This window comes from Bufo bufo, chromosome 1, assembly GCF_905171765.1.
Source record: "Bufo bufo chromosome 1, aBufBuf1.1, whole genome shotgun sequence".
Lineage (NCBI taxonomy): Eukaryota > Metazoa > Chordata > Amphibia > Anura > Bufonidae > Bufo > Bufo bufo.
Genome location: NC_053389.1, coordinates 113,853,262 through 113,873,147, shown reverse-complemented (window position 1 = coordinate 113,873,147; position 19,886 = coordinate 113,853,262).

Genomic DNA, 19,886 nt, shown 5'->3' with positions numbered 1-19,886 from the left:
AAAATACACTGAGTTTTCTAAAATTTGATTAGTGGTATACGAGTCCCTATCAGATTGGAACAGTTTCATTGGAGTCCAGGAGAAATGGGACTACTGAAAAGTGGCACTATTGAAGGCAACAGAAAATTGCATTAGGCTTGTCAGTAAAAGCCAAAAAAAGGAAGATACCACTGTGGTACTCAGCAGAAGTGGCCAAAATCATTAAAAACTAAAAGATAGCATTTAGTAATTATAAAAAATTTTAAAAAAGAGGATGACAGGCAAATTTTTAAGATTAGGCAGAGAGAGGCCAAACAAGTTACCGTATAAGAGCTTCTAAAGCACAGGCAGAAGAGAAATTAGCTGAAAGAAGGCGATAAGACATTCTTCAGATACATAAATGAAAAAAGGAAACTAAAACAAGGAATTACCTAATTAAAAACAAAAGAAGGAGGGTATATGGAAGAAGATAAAGAACTAGCTGACTGCCTCAATGAATACTTCTGTTCAGTTTTTACAAAGGAAATCGAAGGAAAAGGACCTCAGTTAGGAAAAAAGACTAATGAATCTTTTGATGCAAGTGTCTTTACAGAGGAAGAGGTTCTAAGTCAGCTGTCTAAAATTAATACAAATAAGTCACAGGGGCCTGATGGGATACACCCAAAGCTATTAAAAGAGCTCAGCGGTGAACTATCAAAACCATTAACAGATTTATTTAACCAATCACTGGCAACCGGAGTCGTCCCAGAAGATTGGAAATTAGCAAATGTGCCCATTCACAAGAAAGGTAGTAGAGCGGAATCGGGCAACTATAGGCCAGTAAGCCTGACATCAATAGTGGGGAAATTAATAGAACCCATACTTAAGGAGAGGATTGTGGAACATCTAAAATCACATGGATTGAAAGATGAAAAACAGCTTGGATTTACTTCAGGGAGATCATGTCAAACTAATCTTATTGATTTTTTTGATTGGGTGACTAAAATAATAGATGGCGGAGGTGCAGTAGACATCGCTTATCTAGACTTTAGTAAGGCTTTTGATACTGTCCCACATAGAAGGCTTATCAATAAATTGCAGTCTTTGTGCTTGGACTCCCATATTGTTGAATGGATTAGGCAGTGGCAGGGACAGACAACAGAGGGTTGTAGTCAATGGAGTATATTCAAATCATGGTCTTGTTACCAGTGGGGTACCTCAGGGATCTGTTCTGGGACCCATATTGAGGGCTTCTGTCACCCCACTAAAGTGATTTTTTTTTTTGGGGCTAGTTAAATTAGTTATATAGCGATATATGAAAATATAATTGTGTTACTTACATTGATCCAGCAGTTTATTAAAAAAACGAAGTTTTATCATATGCAAATTCGGTCTCTACCAGCAAGTAGGGCGGCTACTTGCTGGTAGCTGCTGCAGAAATCCGCCCCCTCCTCTTGTTGATTGGCAGGGCCAGCCGGGATCTCCTCCTCCGGCCAGCCCTGTCGGCATTTCAAAAATCGCGCGCCTGTGTGGATTAGGCGCAGGCGCTCTGAGATGAGGAGGCTCATCCCCTCAGAACTCCCTCAGTGCGCCTGCGCCGATGACATCACCGAAATAGAAGACGTCATCGGCGCAGGCGCACTGAGGGAGTGCTGAGGAGGCGAGCCTCCTTATCTCAGAGCGCCTGCGCCGAATTAACACAGGCGCACGATTTTTGAAATGCCGACAGGGCTGGCCGGAGGAGGAGATCCCGGCTGGCCCTGTCAATCAACAAGAGGAGGGGGCGGATTTCTGCAGCAGCTACCAGCAAGTAGCCGCCCTACTTGCTGGTAGAGACCGAATTTGCATATGATAAAACTTCGTTTTTTGAATAAACTGCTGGATCAATGTAAGTAACACAATTATATTTTCATATATCGCTATATAACTAATTTAACTAGCCCCAAAAAAAAAAATAACTTTAGTGGGGTGACAGAAGCCCTTTAATATCTTTATCAGCGAAATTGCAGAAGGCCTCGATGGTAAGGTGTGTCTTTTTGCTGATGACACAAAGATTTGTAACAGGGTTGATGTTCCTGGAGGGATACACCAAATGGAAAAGGATTTAGGAAAACTAGAGGAATGGTCAAAAATCTGGCAACTAAAATTTTATGTTGATAAGTGCAAGATAATGCACCTGGGGCATAAAAACCCAAGAGCAGAATATAAAATCAATGATACAGTCCTAACCTCAGTATCTGAGGAAAGGGATTTAGGGGTCATTATTTCAGAAGACTTAAAGGTAGGCAGACAATGTCATAGAGCAGCAGGAAATGCTAGCAGAATGCTTGGGTGTATAGGGAGAGGCATTACCAGTAGAAAGAGGGAGGTGCTCATGCCGCTCTACAGAGCACTAGTGAGACCTCATTTGGAGTATTGTGCGCAGTACTGAAGACCATATCTCCAGAAGGATATTGATACTTTGAAGAGAGTTCAGAGAAGAGCTACTAAACTAGTACATGGATTGCAGGATAAAACTTACCAGGAAAGATTAACCACCTCAGCCCCCATAGCTTAAACACCCTGAAAGACCAGGCCACTTTTTACACTTCTGACCTACCCTACTTTCACCGTTTATTGCTCGGTCATGCAACTTACCACCCAAATGAATTTTACCTCTTTTTCTTCTCACTAATAGAGCTTTCATTTGGTGGTATTTCATTGCTGCTGACATTTTTACTTTTTTTGTTATTAAACCAAATTTAACGATTTTTTTGCAAAAAAATGACATTTTTCACTTTCAGTTGTAAAATTTTGCAAAAAAAACGACATCCATATATAAATTTTGCTCTAAATTTATTGTTCTACATGTCCTTGATAAAAAAAAAAATGTTTGGGTAAAAAAAAAAATGGTTTGGGTAAAAGTTATAGCGTTTACAAACTATGGTACAAAAATGTGAATTTCCGCTTTTTGAAGCAGCTCTGACTTTCTGAGCACCTGTCATGTTTCCTGAGGTTCTACAATGGCCAGACAGTACAAACACCCCACAAATGACCCCATTTCGGAAAGTAGACACCCTAAGGTATTCGCTGATGGGCATAGTGAGTTCATAGAACTTTTTATTTTTTGTCACAAGTTAGTGTAATACCTTGGGGTGTCTTCTTTCCAAAATGGGGTCACTTGTGGGGTAGTTATACTGCCCTGGCATTCTAGGGGCCCAAATGTGTGGTAAGGAGTTTGAAATCAAATTCTGTAAAAAATGGCCGGTTAAATCCGAAAGGTGCTCTTTGGAATGTGGGCCCCTTTGCCCACCTAGGCTGCAAAAAAGTGTCACACATGTGGTATCTCCGTATTCAGGAGAAGTTGGGGAATGTGTTTTGGGGTGTCATTTTACATATACCCATGCTGGGTGAGAGAAATATCTTGGCAAATGACATCTTTTCCCATTTTTTTTTACAAAGTTGTCTTTTGCCAAGATATTTCTCTCACCCAGCATGGGTATATGTAAAATGACACCCCAAAACACATTCCCCAACTTCTCCTGAATACGGAGATACCACATGTGTGACACTTTTTTGCAGCCTAGGTGGGCAAAGGGGCCCAAATTCCTTTTAGGAGGGCATTTTTAGACATTTGGATACCAGACTTCTTCTCACGCCTTGGGGCCCCTAAAATGCCAGGGCAGTATAAATACCCCACATGTGACCCCATTTTGGAAAGAAGACACCCCAAGGTATTCAATAAGGGGCATGGCGAGTTCATAGAAAAAAAATATTTTTGGCACAAGTTAGCGGAAATTGATTTTTTTGATTTTTTTCTCACAAAGTCTCCCTTTCCGCTAACTTGGGACAAAAATTTCAATCTTTCATGGACTCAATATGCCCCTCAGCGAATACCTTGGGGTGTCTTCTTTCCAAAATGGTGTTATTTGTGGGGTGTTTGTACTGCCCTGACATTTGAGGGTCTCCGCAATCATTACATGTATGCCCAGCATTAGGAGTTTCTGCTATTCTCCTTATATTGAGCATACGGGTAATGAGATTTTTTTTTTCCGTTCAGCCTCTGGGCTGAAAGAAAAAAATGAACGGCACAGATTTCTTCATTCGCATCGATCAATGTGGATGAAAAAATCTCTGCCAAAAAAAGAAAAAGGAGGGGAAAGGCGTCTGCCAGGACATAGGTGCTCCGCCCAACATCCATACCCACTTAGCACGTATGCCCTGGCAAACCAGATTTCTCCATTCACATCAATCGATGTGGATGAATAAATCCTTGCCGGGATTTTTTTTTTTATATATACAAAGTGTTTGCCAAAGTATATGAACACCGCCACCTCCTCAGCTCATATGCCTCGGCAAACGTATCTTTTACTGCAGAGGAGAAATCTCGTCTTGCAGCGCCGCATACACCAACTTGCGTGTAATCTGACAGCAGCGCAATGCTTCTGTCAGAATGCACATCAGTGCTGCAGCTAGTCGATCGGTTGGTCCACCTGGAAGGTAAAAAAAACAAAACAAAAAAGAAAAAACCAGGCCGCAACGCAATAAATTTATTAACTTTTGAACAGAACATATAAACTTTTTTAAACTTTTTTAACTGAACGTTAACTTTTTTACTTACCGGTATTTTTTTTTTTGTTTAGTTTTTTTTACCTTTATAGAACAAACCTCTCCTTCCCCATGGGATAATGTGCAAAGCGCAAATCGCCCAAAGATGTGGCGAAGTACGTTATGCACTTTATCCCAGGTGAAAGGAGAGGTTTGCAGCAGCTGTGAGTAAAAGGGCCCTAATAGCCCTGTGTGCCTGTCCTGTGAGATGCAATCCCTATGCTAGGTGTACCTGTGTGTGGTACTTCCGGAAACACTCTCCAAAGCATAGGGCAGGGTGGTCAGGACAGTCAGGACAGAAATAGCGGGTGTCACGCCTTATTCCACTCCTGCTACAGACACAACATCTTTTTCGGGGTGACGGTTGGGTTGAGGTACCAGGAACGACACTGGGGAAATGTCGCTCGTGTAGACGGCTAACTACACTGGTGGATGGGGCCACGGAACCTTCTGGATACAGGAGGTTCTCGATGATCTCTTCCTGGAATTTGAGGAAGGATCGTGTTCTCCCAGCCTTACTGTAAAGAACAAAACTATTATACAGAGCCAATTGAATTAAATATACAGACACCTTCTTATACCAGCGTCTGGTGCGTCGGGAAACTAAATAGGGAGCCAACATCTGGTCATTGAAGTCCACCCCTCCCATGAGCGCATTATAGTCGTGGACTGAGAGGGGCTTTTCAATGACACGGGTTGCCCTTTCAATTTGGATTGTCGTGTCTGCGTGAATGGAGGAGAGCATGTAAACGTCACGCTTGTCTCTCCATTCCACCGCGAGCAGTTCTTCGTTACACAAGGCAGCCCTCTCCCCCCTTGCAAGACGGATGGTAACGAGCCGTTGGGGGAAGCCCACGCGACTAGTTCGCGCGGTGCCACAGGCGCAAATCCGTTCTAGAAACAAATGCCTAAAGAGGGCCACACTTGTGTACAAATTGTCCACATAAAGATGATACCCCTTGCCAAATAAGGGTGACACCAAGTCCCAGACTGTCTTCCCACTGCTCCCCAGGTAGTCAGGGCAACCGACCGGCTCCAGGGTCTGATCTTTTCCCTCATAGATCCGAAATTTGTGGGTATAGCCTGTGGCCCTTTCACAGAGCTTATACAATTTGACCCCATACCGGGCACGCTTGCTTGGGATGTATTGTTTGAAGCCAAGGCGCCCGGTAAAATGTATTAGGGACTCGTCTTCGCAGATGTTTTGCTCGGGGGTATACAAATCTGCAAATTTCTGGTTGAAGTGATCTATGAGGGGCCGAATTTTGTGGAGCCGGTCAAAAGCTGGGTGGCCTCTGGGACGGGAGGTGGTGTTGCCGCTAAAATGCAGGAAACGGAGGATGGCCTCAAATCGTGCCCTAGACATAGCAGCAGAGAACATGGGCATGTGATGAATTGGGTTCGTGGACCAATATGACCGTAATTCATGCTTTTTAGTTAGACCCATGTTGAGGAGAAGGCCCAGAAAAATTTTAATTTCGGAAACTTGGACTGGTTTCCACTGGAAAGGCTGGGCATAATAGCTTCCCGGGTTGGCGGATATAAATTGTGTGGCATACCGGTTTGTCTCTGCCACGACTAAGTCCAAGAGCTCCGCAGTCAAGAACAGCTCAAAAAATCCCAGGGCCGAACCGATATGAGCCGTCTTAACCCGAACTCCAGACTGGGCGGTGAAAGGGGGAACTAATGGTGCGGCTGAAGTTGGTGACTGCCAATCAGGGTTTGCCAGCACCTCAGGGATTCTAGGGGCTCTATGGGCCTGTCTTTGCGGAGGCTGCGACGGGGTAACTATTGCACGTGCCACCGTACCAGCTTCAACTGCCCTTCTGGTGCTCGCCACGTCACCATGTTGTACGGCAGTGCTGGTACTAGGTCCAGGGAGGGCTGCGCTGCTGGTGTATGCCTCACCACGTGATCCGGCAGCGCCAGCCCCACTCTGCTGCTCTTGAAGCGGATCCTGCATAACCTGTGGTCTAACGACACGGGGCCTGGTACGCCTGGTGCTATCAGGGACCTCGACCTCCTCGTCCGAACTTTGGGTCAGAGAGCCACTGCTTTCTACAGGTTCATATTCTGACCCGCTAGATTCGTCAGATGAGGGTTCCCATTCCTCATCCGACTGGGTCAGAATCCTGTAGGCCTCTTCAGAAGAATACCCCCTGTTTGACATTTTGGACTACTAAATTTAGGGGTATTCCCTGAGACTACCCAAGAAAAAAAGCAAGCCTGTCTTACAAAGGGGAGGCCTGACCGGGCAAACACTGCGTTTTGGGTGGAGGGCGAACTAAAGTGACACTAATACTATTATAGATCTGACCGTGATCAGTTTTGATCACTTACAGATACTATAAAAGTACAAATGCTGATTAGCGATACGCTAATCAGCGAATCAGTGACTGCGGTGCGGTGGGCTGGGCGCTAACCGATCGCTAACTACCTAACCAAGGGGCCTAAACTATCCTAAAACCTAACAGCCAATACTAGTGAAAAAAAAAAGTGACAGTTTACACTGATCACTTTTTGTCTTTCACTAAGTGATTGACAGGGGCGATCAAAGGGGTGATCAAAGGGTTAATTGGGGTGCAGGGGGTGATCTGGGGCTAAAGTGTGGTGTTGGTGCTACTCACTGTGAAGTCTGCTCCTCTGCTGGATCCAACCGATGAAAAGGACCAGCAGAGGAGCAGACAAGCCATATAACAGATCATATTTACTAATATGATCTGTTATATGGCTTGTGATTCGTTTTTTGGAAAATCGCCAGTCTGCCAGCCAATGATCGTTGCTGGCAGGCTGGTGCCAAAATTGTTCTTTAACTTTTGCCGGTCCGCGATGCGCATGCGAGATGACGCGTATATGTGTGACTCTGCGCAGCGCTGCCGCCTCCGGAACGCGATCCTGCGTTAGGAGGTCCGGAGGCGGTTAAAGGACCTTAACATGTATAGCTTGGAAGAAAGACGAGACAGAGGGGATATGATAGAAACTTTTAAATACATAAAGGGAATCAACAAGGTAAAATAGGAGAGAATATTTAAAAGAAAAACTGCTACAAGAGGACATACACTGCTCAAAAAAATAAAGGGAACACAAAAATAACACATCCTAGATCTGAATTAATTAAATATTCTTCTGAAATACTTTGTTCTGTACATAGTTGAATGTGCTGACAACAAAATCACACAAAAATTAAAAATGGAAATCAAATTTTTAAACCCATGGAGGTCTGGATTTGGAGTCACACTCAAAATTAAAGTGGAAAAACACACTACAGGCTGATCCAACTTTGATGTAATGACCTTAAAACAAGTCAAAATGAGGCTCAGTAGTGTGTGTGGCCTTCACTTGCATGTATGACCTCCCTACAACGCCTGTGCATGCTCCTGATGAGGTGGCGGACGGTCTCCTGAGGGATCTCCTCCCAGACCTGGACTAAAGCATCTGCCAACTCCTGGACAGTCTGTGGTGCAACGTGACGTTGGTGGATAGAGCGAGACATGATGTCCCAGATGTGCTCAATTGGATTCAGGTCTGGGGAACGGGCGGGCCAGTCCATAGTATCAATGCCTTCGTCTTGCAGGAACTGCTGACACACTTCAGCCACATGAGGTCTAGCATTGTCTTGCATTAGGAGGAACCCAGGGCCAACAGCACCAGCATATGGTCTCACAAGGGGTCTGAGGATCTCATCTCGGTACCTAATGGCAGTCAGGCTACCTCTGGCGAGCACATGGAGGGCTGTGCGGCACTCCAAAGAAATGCCACCCCACACCATTACTGACCCAATGCCAAACCGGTCATGCTGGAGGATGTTCCAGGCAGCAGAATGTTCTTCACAGCGTCTCCAGACTCTGTCACGTCTGTCACATGTGCTCAGTGTGAACCTGCTTTCATCTGTGAAGAGCACAGGGCGCCAGTGGCGAATTTGCCAATCTTGGTGTTTTCTGGCAAATGCCAAACGTCCTGCACGGTGTTGGGCTGTAAGCACAACCCCCACCTGTGGACGTCGGGCCCTCATATCACTCTCATGGAGTCTGTTTCTGACCGTTTGAGCAGACACATGCACATTTGTGGCCTGCTGGAGGTCATTTTGCAGGGCTCTGGCAGTGCTCCTCCTGTTCCTCCTTGCACAAAGGCAGAGGTAGCGGTCCTGCTGCTGGGTTGTTGCCCTCCTACGGCCTCCTCCACGTCTCCTGATGTACTGGCCTGTCTCCTGGTAGCGCCCCCATGCTCTGGACACTACGCTGACAGACACAGCAAACCTTCTTGCCACAGCTCGCATTGATGTGCCATCCTGGATAAGCTGCACTACCTGAGCCACTTGTGTGGGTTGTAGACTCCGTCTCATGCTACCACTAGAGTGAAAGCACCGCCAGCATTCAAAAGTGACCAAAACATCAGCCAGGAAGCATAGGAACTGAGAAGTGGTCTGTGATCACCACCTGCAGAACCACTTCTTTATTGGGGGTGTCTTGCTAATTGCCTATAATTTCCACCTGTTGTCTATCCCATTTTCACAACAGCATGTGAAATTGATTGTCACTCAGTGTTGCTTCCTAAGTGGACAGTTTGATTTCACAGAAGTGTGATTGACTTGGAGTTACATTGTGTTGTTTAAGTGTTCCCTTTATTTTTTTGAGCAGTGTAGTTTTAAATTAGAGGGGCAAAGGTTTAAAAGTAATATCAGGAAGTATTACTTTACTGAGAGAGTAGTGGATGCATGGAATAGCCTTCCTGCAGAAGTGGTAGCTGCAAATACAGTGAAGGAGTTTAAGCATGCATGGGATAGGCATAAGGCCATCCTTCATATAAGATAGGGCCAGGGCCTATCCATAGTATTCAGTATATTAGGCAGACTAGATGGGCCAAATGGTTCTTATCTGCCGACACATTCTATGTTTCTACACACTTTTATAATATGCTAATGAGCCTCTAGGTGCTATGTGGGCGTAGATTCAGCACCTAGAGGCTCGAAAAACTAACCATGTATCCCGCCCAGGTCCTCCGTTCTGCCCGCTCCGCTCCTCTTGATTGATGTCCAAGTTGCATGCATTGTTAAGGAAATACCGCACCTGTGCCGTTTACTTCTGTATTCAGCTCAGGCGCAGTGAGTGAAGGCCGCGCTCCTGGCGGGATTTCCTCAACGATACATGGAACTTGGACATCAATCAAGAGGAGCGGAGCGGACAGAACGGAGGACCTGGGCGGGATACATGGTTAGTTTTTCTAGCCTCTAGGTGTGAATCTATGCCCACATAGCACCTAGAGGCTCATTAGCATATTATAAAAGTGTGTATTTTAGCAGAACGGCTACAGGGACAAATGTAAAAAACACACTGTTATGTACTGCTGACATTAGCACATCGCTAATGTCAGTCAGCTACATAACACAAATTCTGATGGTAGAAACCCTTTAAGTTCTCCAATTTGAGGAGCCATATTGGCAAGGGCTTGATTGCTTTTCTCCACTAGCTTTGGTACATTGGGCAACATAATACAGTGCTCTGTCTCCTCCTGATGACTATTTTTTCTAGCCTCACTAACGCTTCTACACGTACTGATAATATCTAATGACCCAACTGGAAAAGTTAGCAATTATGTGCTGCTTCACAGTTAAAATCTATATAGTTTAAAGGGCTTCTGTCACCCCCAAAACACATTTTTCATTTTTGGGCTTGTTAAAATCCTTATTGAACGACTATTCCCTATATAGGGCTCTTACCTTGGTCTGTGGCTTCGTTTAATTAAAAATCGATCTTTTAAAATATGCAAATGACTTCACTACCAGCAAGTAGGGCGTCTACTTGCTGGTAGCCGCCGCATCCTCCTTTTAAAAAACCGCCCCCTCCTCCTGTTGATTGACAGGGCCAGCGAGCGCTCTCCTCCTCCGGCTGGCCCTGTCAGCATTTCAAATCCTGCGCCTGTCTTCATTCGGCGCAGGCGCTCTGTGAGAAGGACGCTCGCCTCCTCAGCACTCCCTCAGTGCGCCTGCGCCGATGAGGTCACCAAAAGAGAAGACGTCATTGGCGCAGGTGCACTGAGGGAGTGCTGAGGAGGCGAGCGTCCTTCTCTCAGAGCAGAAAATGAACAAGCCCAAAAATGAAAAATGTGTTTTGGGGGTGACAGAAGCCCTCTTCTCCCACTCTTCACACACTGATAGCAACACCGCAGGAGAAATGCTAGCACAGGCTTCCAGTATCCGTAGTTTCAGGTGCTGCACATCTCGTATCTTCACAGCATAGACGATTGCCTTCAGATGATATGAGATGTGCAGCACCTGAAACTACGGATACTGGAAGCCTGTGCTAGCTTTCTCCTGCGGTGTTGCTATCAGTGTGTGAAGAGTGGGAGAAAAGGGTTGCATTGACAATCCAACACAATGGGCAGCACATTGAACACATTTTGTAAGTGGTCAGAAACTTGTAAATAACTCATGAAAGAATAAAGTTACGTTAAAACCAAGCACACCATTGTTTTTCTTGTGAAATTCCCAATAAGTTTGATGTGTCAAATGACCCTCTTCCTATTGAAAAAACAAAAGTTGGATTCAAAATGGCTGACTTCAAAATGGCCGCCATAGTCACCACCCATCTTGAAAAGTTTCCCCCCTCACATATACAAATGTGCCACAAACAGGAAGTTAATATCACCAACCATTCCCATTTTATTAAGGTGTATCCATATAAATGGCCCACCCTGTATATTTGGTCATATGCTCCCATCTAGTGGCCGTTTTTGGTAATGCACTTGTTTTTCTTGTCTTTGATATATGTCATTCATTTCATTGCTCCACCCCTTCTTCTGTGTACCTCACTTCCTGTTTCTCCATACTGCTCCAGGCACTGGACAGGTACACATGCATTCTCATGTAAGCCTACAAAAGCATCATCTTTTGACTGCACAATACCAGAATCCATCTGTTCTGCTGTACTGTTATCTGGCTTACAGAATAAAGCAACTTACACGGATAAACTCGGTGTTGGTGAGTTCTAGCTATCTGATATGGATTGTCCACAGTGATTATATCTGCTCATACAGGCCAGGCATAGAGGTCTCACTAGGGATAATCGCTATTACAACAATCTGAGTCAGAATAGTCAAATGATGCATAGAATTCCTTCAGCCTGCTGTGTATATGTGTGTGCCTAATCTACAACCAAGCTCAGGGCCATCCGCCAACTTGTGAAAGTACATGGTCGCACAAGCTTATTGCACTTCAAGTGAATGTTCAAAACTGTTTCTCTACATTGCACTGTGTTACCTCACCTGTCTAAGCTGCTGTTCGTCTTCTTAAAGAGACAGTACCATTTTTTTGAAAAACCGTTAAAATGTCTAGACAAGGCTCTGAACACTGTTTATGGCTGAATCAACACAGATACATCATGCCTCTGAACCGGCAGACCTACAGGGAGCAGATTCTGCAGATATTACCGAACAGAGTGTAAGACCCAAATGTACAATAAAGCCAACACAGAAACTCAGAGAAAACTATCAAGCCACTAGAGATGAGTTCTCCATTAATCAGACCTCTGGGACAGAACCTCACACCGCATGTCAGTTTTGTCACACTCTAATGATCAACCAGCTGAAATAAGAGACTCTATAAATCACCTATTTGCTGTGTATGTACGCTACCAGCAGCTGTCTGCAAAATACTCAGCCTTCTTGCAGGACTCTAATATAGAGGATTCTTCAGCAGAACTGACTAGGACTGATGCACTGAACCAACAAAGGGATCTCGCAGTGCAAAATGCTAAGCTTAAGGCAGAACTCTGCATCACTCAACTGCAGGAGACCAGATCTCACAGATCCACCACAACCAAGCGCACTGCACTTTCTTCCAGATCCTCTCGTTCCAGAAGATCAACATTAAGCAACAAGTTAATAGAGGCCCGTGCTGATGCCGAATCAAAAAAGGTTCAAAGCTCCTTTACCAGAAAGCAAGAGAGGGAAGCTCAAAGGGCAGCTCAACAAGCAGAGATGGCTGCTCACCAAGCAGAGATGGCAGCTCACCAAGCAGAGATGGCAACTCGCCAAGCAGAGGCAGATTCACAAATAAAGATTCTGCAAATGGAAGGGGACGAAGCAGCTTCACTAGCAAGGCTGAAAGTCCTTGAACAAGCAATGGGACAAAGTACTAATTCAGACTGCCTTATATCCCAGCAGAACTGGAAGATCCAGCTGAACGCACCAGTGAATACGTTCTAAAGCATAACATCTGCAAAGATTCAGAGTCATCTCCTGTACCTCCTACTAACAACACTGTTCTGATTCTCAACGCAGAGACCTCTCAGCTCTATATGCCTGAGCCTCTTCAAGTCTACAACGCAAGTACATCTATGCAGCAAACCGGATCAACTCATGTCAACAACAAGGTGACTTCCAGTGATAAGCCGCAGCTCAAACCAAAGCACAAGCCTCAGAGGCACCACAGTTAAACGCTCATGCAACATCATTTTACCCTGGTAAAGCTCACCCTACATCACCAGAGAACTTTCACACCCAAGGGGTTCCACAAGTTACTTTGACACCAAGGAGTGAGAGACCAGACATGAATGACTTTGCCAGATACATGGTACACCGTGAGCTCATTAACACCAGCCTCTCAAGGTTTGACGACTGTCCAGAGAGCTACAGGGCCTGGAGATCAACCTTCAAGGCTACTAGTGCCGATCTCAACCTTACTGCCTAGGAAGAACTTAATTTGCTCATAAAGTGGCTGGGACCAGAATCTGCAGGTCGTGTTGAAAGACTCAGAACAGTACATGTTGATCACCCAGATGCAGGTCTTGTTGCTGCATGGACAAGACTTGAGCAAGCCTATGGTAGCTCTGAAGCCATAGAAAGCGCTCTATTCAAGAGACTACAAAACTTCCCAAAAATAGGGAACAAAGACTACCGCAAGCTCCAAGATCTAAGTGACCTCCTCATGGAACTAGAGTTGGCAAAGACTGACCCACGTCTACCTGGACTAAGCTTCCTAGACACCGCTCATGGTGTCAACCCAGTGGTGTCTAAACTGCCATAAGGCCTACAAGAGAAATGGGCACAACAGGGCTCAAGATACAAAATAGACTATAATGTATCCTTTCCTCCATTCTCATACTTCTGCAGGTTCATTAGTGATCAATGTAGATTAGACTGATAGGGTGGCTCACCCCCAATGACTCTGGATAGGTGCTAAAACCCGGAATTGAATCACCCTATTCAATAAATACAAATGGATACAATAACGCTGGTGGGCAAGCACTCAAAACATCATGGAGCAGACAATATAAATTGAGCTAACAATATTTAATACTGCATTAATAAAATAGACAACAATAATAAACAACAATAATAATAATAAAATAGATAAAATACAATACAATACAATACTAATGCAATCGTGATGAAAATGGCACAATATCGATAAAAAATCATATTAAAATAATCGTAAAAATAATCGTATTGAGGCTTCAAAAGCAAGAAATTATTCCAGATAATGTCCTTATTTGTGCATCTGATATTCCCGCTAATTTTGTGACAACCTGTATATAGCAGCTAATTCGATGGTGGCCCAAATGTAACGGCTCATGCAGGCTAGGGTCTAGCGTTGCAATTTCTATGCGAATTGTCTCAGAATCGTAGGCTGAAGAAATTCGTAGCTGCCATAAAGTGTCAATGTGCGGGTAATAAAATCTTGCTCACTGAGCACTCACCCCACCTGACATACGATCTTCACGCTGGCTGGTGTGCGTTCAGTATGCACAAACTTGGAGCAGGTTAATAACCTGTGGTGAGATCCGGCTGGCGTGCAGTTGTTCAAACCGCTCTGTGTATGGCTCCATATATAATTCCCGCGAGAACTTGAATGCGAAATCACGGGCCGAATTTCTTTTCACGTTATATTCGAGTGTAGCTGAAAGATCGTTTCATAAATCGCTAAACTCATTCATAGAGTTTTTCAATCGCATGGCCATGCTTAATGGAGTCTTTCAAAGCATCAGTATAGCACCAGACGCGTTTCGAGGTCTTGCTGACCTCTTCCTCAGTGGTTATACTCCATATGCCTAGACTCCATTATTTATACTCTATTCAGTAGTAGATAAATCCCGTTAGCCGGCGCATGCGCATTAATTACTGTGATGCCGTACCAGGAATGGACATTGCAGTGCGCATGCGCCGGCCGATGGACTCAGCGCGCAGGCGCGGGATCTCGGAGAGAGAAGAAGTAAGAAGATGGGCGGGCAGAGGGAAAGACTGGGCGGGGGGAAGCGACGATAAGGCAGAGCTGCCAGGGCACCTACGAGGTTGACGCCGCCCCTGGGCACTTGCGAGCCCTCATTTGCATATCCTACTAAGATGATTTTTGCCAGTTTTATAAGTCCACGATTGCTTATAAAGGTAACGTTTTTATCAACTGTAATGCTGCTAGAAAGCTATGGGAAGGGTTAAAAAGGTGGAACTGTGATGACGGACTCCCTTTATTAGTGCACTGGATCGGGTCAAGAGTTTAGAAAGACAGACTTTCTTCTCTGAGAGTTCGGATAAAAACAAAAATGAAAATATTACACAAAAAGAAACAGAATTGAGAGTTATCCTACCATTCAATGCACATTATAAAAAAGTCCAATATATCTTGAAACAACATTGGCACTATATATTGGACGATAAAACAATAGGACACTTACTACCAAAGTCACCCTTGATATCTTTTACTAAAGTGCCCAATTTAGGCATCAAGATAGCGCCTTCTATCAAACAACAAAAGAGGAAGACAACTTTTATGTTCCAGAATTGGACAAATATGAGTGGTTTCTTTAGGTGTGGGAGGTGTACTGCATGCAAAAATACAACATTTTCTAGAAGAACATTAGAAGTGTCATCCACACAGAACTCGTTCTCCTGGAAGATTAGGGACAGCTTGTCTTGTAACTCCTCCAGTGTCATCTACATCATCCATGTCCCATGTCAGAAACAGTATATTGGACGTACAAAACGACCATTAAAAACTAGAATATCTGAACACATGACTAAGATTAAAAATAGGTTCGACAAACACTCTTTGTCGAGACATTTTAGGGAAGTCCATAATAAAGACCCTACTAAACTGACATTTGCGGCACTGGAGAAGGTGGATCGACACTGGAGGGGCGGAGATCATATTCACCGAATGTCTAGAATTGAGTCTAGACGAATTTATGAATTTGGGAGTTTGCTTCCAGCGGGTCTCAATGCCGAATTAGAGATCTTCGGCTTCTTGTGAGGGGGGTGGGCGCCCGCCTCTGACCGGAGATCACAGTGATATTTCTTACGCTGCAGTTGCGGTGTCCCTTTGGAGGCAGGCCTCCATCCCAATACACCTGCAAGACATCTGATGAAAAAGTGTATTTGTTTATCATTTGTTGGTTATTCTACAGAGATCTCACACCCCCACACTTGTGTCTATACAATTTTAATCACATTTAGTCATTTTAAGTATTTTTAACATTGTGTCGTTCATTTAAATCGTATTGTTTATCCATTTTTGGAATAATCAAGGAATAAAAATGAATTTTTGGAACATTGAAATGAATTGTTTTCTCAATCTAGCAGCTTTGGTCATAAAAACGCATCTGCGAAAAAAATCGCATCAAAAAAACGCATTAAAATCGCATTAGATCGAATTTGTTCCTTCGAAACCCGCTGCTCCAGGACTTATCTTCTACCATTGTGTTTGCTTTGAGATCCGGCTTTCCAGGATTTATCTACTACTGAATAGAGTATAAATAATGGAGTCTAGGCATATGGAGTATAACCACTGAGGAAGAGGTCAGCAAGACCTCAAAACGCGTCTGGTGCTATACTGATGCTTTGAAAGACTCCATTAAGCATGGCCATGTGATTGAAAAACTCTATGAATGAGTTTAGTGATTTATGAAACGATCTTTCAGCTACACTCGAATATAACGTGAAAAGAAATTCGGCCCGTGATTTCGTATTCAAGTTCTCACGGGAATTATATACGGCGCCATACACAGAGCGGTTTGAACAACTGCACGCCAGTCGGATCTCACCACAGGTTATTGACCTGCTCCAAGTTTGTGCATACTGAACGCCCACCAGCCAGCGTGAAGATCGTATGTCAGGTGGGGTGAGTGCTCAGTGAGCAAGATTTTATTACCCGCACGTTGACACTTTATGGCGGCTACGAATTTCTTCAGCCTACGGTTCTGAGACAATTCGCATAGAAATTGCAACGCTAGACCATAGCCTGCATGAGCCGTTACATATAGGCCAGCATCGAATTAGCTGCTATATACAGGTTGTCACGAAATTAGCGGGAATATCAGATGCGCAAATAAGGACATTACCTGGAATAATTTCTTGCTTTTGAAGCCTCAATACGATTATTTTTACGATTATTTTAATACGATTTTTTATCGATATTGTGCCATATTTATCGCGATTGCATTGGTATTGTATTGTATTTTATCTATTATATTATTATTGTTGTTTATTATTGTTGTCTATTTTATTAATGCAGTATTAAATATTGTTAGCTCCATTTATATTGTCTGCTCCATGATGTTTTGAGTGCTTGCCCACCAGCGTTATTGTATTCATTAGTGATCAAGCCTGGATGAGAAACGACCCCACCTTCAGTTTCAGTGAACCTAAGTTGCCTGCTTCATCCTCACCATCATCAAGTTATGATAACACAGCAGCTAAACGAAGAGAATTAAATAGAGGTATATCCAGTGCTTTAAGTGGGCCAAAAGAGGTGCCGGTACTCTATTAGGCGCCGGTGCTCCCCCCCCCTGCACATCAGACCCCCCCATCACACACATATATATTAGTTCCTCTATGTACCAGTACAGTACCCCCCCCACCACCGCACATTCGTTCCTCTCTGTACCAGTACCCCCCTGCACATCAGACCCCCCCCCCACTCATCACACACACACACATTAATTCCTCTCTGTACCAGTACCCCCCTGCCAGGGGGGTACTGGTACAGAGAGGAATTAATGTGTGTGTGTGTGTGTGTGATGAGGGGGGGGTCTGATGTGCAGGGGGGTACTGGTTCAGAGAGGAACGAATGTGCGGTGGTGGGGGGGGGGGGGTACTGGTACATAGAGGAACTAATATATATGTGTGTGATGGGGGGTCTGATGTGCAGAGGGGTACTGGTACAGAGAGGCACTAATGTGTGGTGGTGGTGGTGGGGGGGGGGGGGTACTGGTAAAGAGAGGAACTAATGTGTGTGATGAGGGGGGGGGTCTGATGTGCAGGGGGGTACTGGTACAGAGAGGAACGAATGTGCGGTGGTGGTGGGGGGGTCCTGGTACATAGAGGAACTAATATATATGTGTGTGATGGGGGGGTCTGATGTGCAGGGGCCCCCTACACATCAGACCCACCCATCAGACACATATATATTAGTTCCTCTATGTACCAGTACCCCCCCCCCCCCACCACCGCACATTCGTTCCTCTCTGTACCAGTACCCCCCTGCACATCAGACCCCCCCCCCCTCATCACACACATTAATTCCTCTCTGTACCAGTACCCCCCTGCCAGGAGGGGGGGGGGGGGGTACTGGTACAGAGAGGAACTAATGTGTGTGGGGGGAGGGGGGGTGCCTGTCACTCACCAGTACTCTTCAGAAGTTGGATTCCAAAGCAAAGTCGATGTTCTTTGCTGCACCGTCCGACTCCTGACTCCAAGGAGGACCAGTCACTGGTCGCCGCACTGATCGCTCCTCAGTCACAGGCGCGCGGGAAGGAGTTGACGTCACCTAACGTGAGGTCAACTCCCTGCCTGCGCCAGCCTGAGCCGTACTCTGCAACGACCCGCCCCCCTCCACTAGCTGCCCAGCCAACGACATTAGGGAGGAGATACTGCCAGCTCTCCGCTGCGCTCCGGTACCGGAAACCCACGTACTGGGCGCACGGAGAGGTGCTGGTACTCTCCAGGGCAATTTTTGGAAGTGGCGGTACTGAGTACCGCCGCGTTCCGGCCCACTTCAAGCACTGGGTATATCTGTTAAAAGGACAGACATCTTACCCTCCACAACCTCACCTACTGATCAGGGCATTGTGGATGACAGAGATAAAGACCCTAATCGTCAGTGTCCTATTCACAAGAAGCCTCACCCTCTTAAGAAATGTTGTGGGCTTTGGGCATCTAAGGTATCTGCCTTTCTTCGGAGTGTATCAACCATGTAAGCCAAAACAAATCAGGATAGTATTTGACTCCAGTGCCAAGCATCAAGGTGTATCCCTAAACGATGTTCTTCTCACTGGCCTGAATCTAACCAACAACCTTGTAGGCGTGCTTATGAGATTTAGAAGAGAACCAGTTGCCATAACTGCTGATATTTAACAGATGTTTCATTGCTTCATTGTACGTGAAGACCATAGGAACTTCCTAAGGTTTCTGTGGCACTGTGACAACAACATGGACAATGAGATTATTGAATACCGCATGAAAGTACATGTTTTCGGAAATAGTCCCTCACCAGCTGTTGCAACATACGGTTTACGAAGGATTGCCATTGATGGAGAAAAGGAGTATGGCGCGGATGCTTGACACATCGTTGAGAGAGACTTTTATGTTGATGATGGACTTAAGTCTTTACCTACAGATGAAGAAGCCATAGACCCCCTCCAAAGGACACAAGGTATGCTTTCTGAGGCTAACCTCAGACTACAAATCACAGAATTTTTTTTTTTTCCTGACAGGAATATATTGGCAAAAGTCTCAGCTTTTAATATCTGCATTTATGACTAGCCAGTATAGTCAGTGGCATATCCGTTTGGTGCATTTTTTCTGTGATTTATATGATTATATTTTCATCCGCACAATGCTCCGTTTTGTGTAGGATGCCTTTGTGGTGCATGTGGACCGCGCCGACATCCTCCATTGTATGCATTTTTTTGCTGGGGATAGTCGTTTGCTGCGGTCCACATGCGGTGCTCCCCCAATGAAAAACACGCTACAGTGTTAGGGGTTGAGCAGCTCCTCCAGAATTGCCACTATATTTCTGTGTTTTTAACCTCAGACTACACAAAATTGCCTCAAATAGCGTTGCTGTTATAAAAGCCTTTCAAACTGGCGATCATGCCACAGGGTTTAAGGACTTAAATCTGGGAATGGACATGCCACCTATACAGAGAAGTCTGGACCTACGGTGTGACTTATTAAAGGACACTTTCAGCTTTCAAGTCAGCTCTACAGACAAGCCATTTACCAAGCGTGGTGTTCTGTCAGTGGTAAACAGCCTATACGATCCAATGGGATTTGTGGCTCCCATCACCATACAAGGTAAAGCCTTACTTAGACAGCTCTCAGAGTCTATTAAAGATTGGGATGCTCCACTG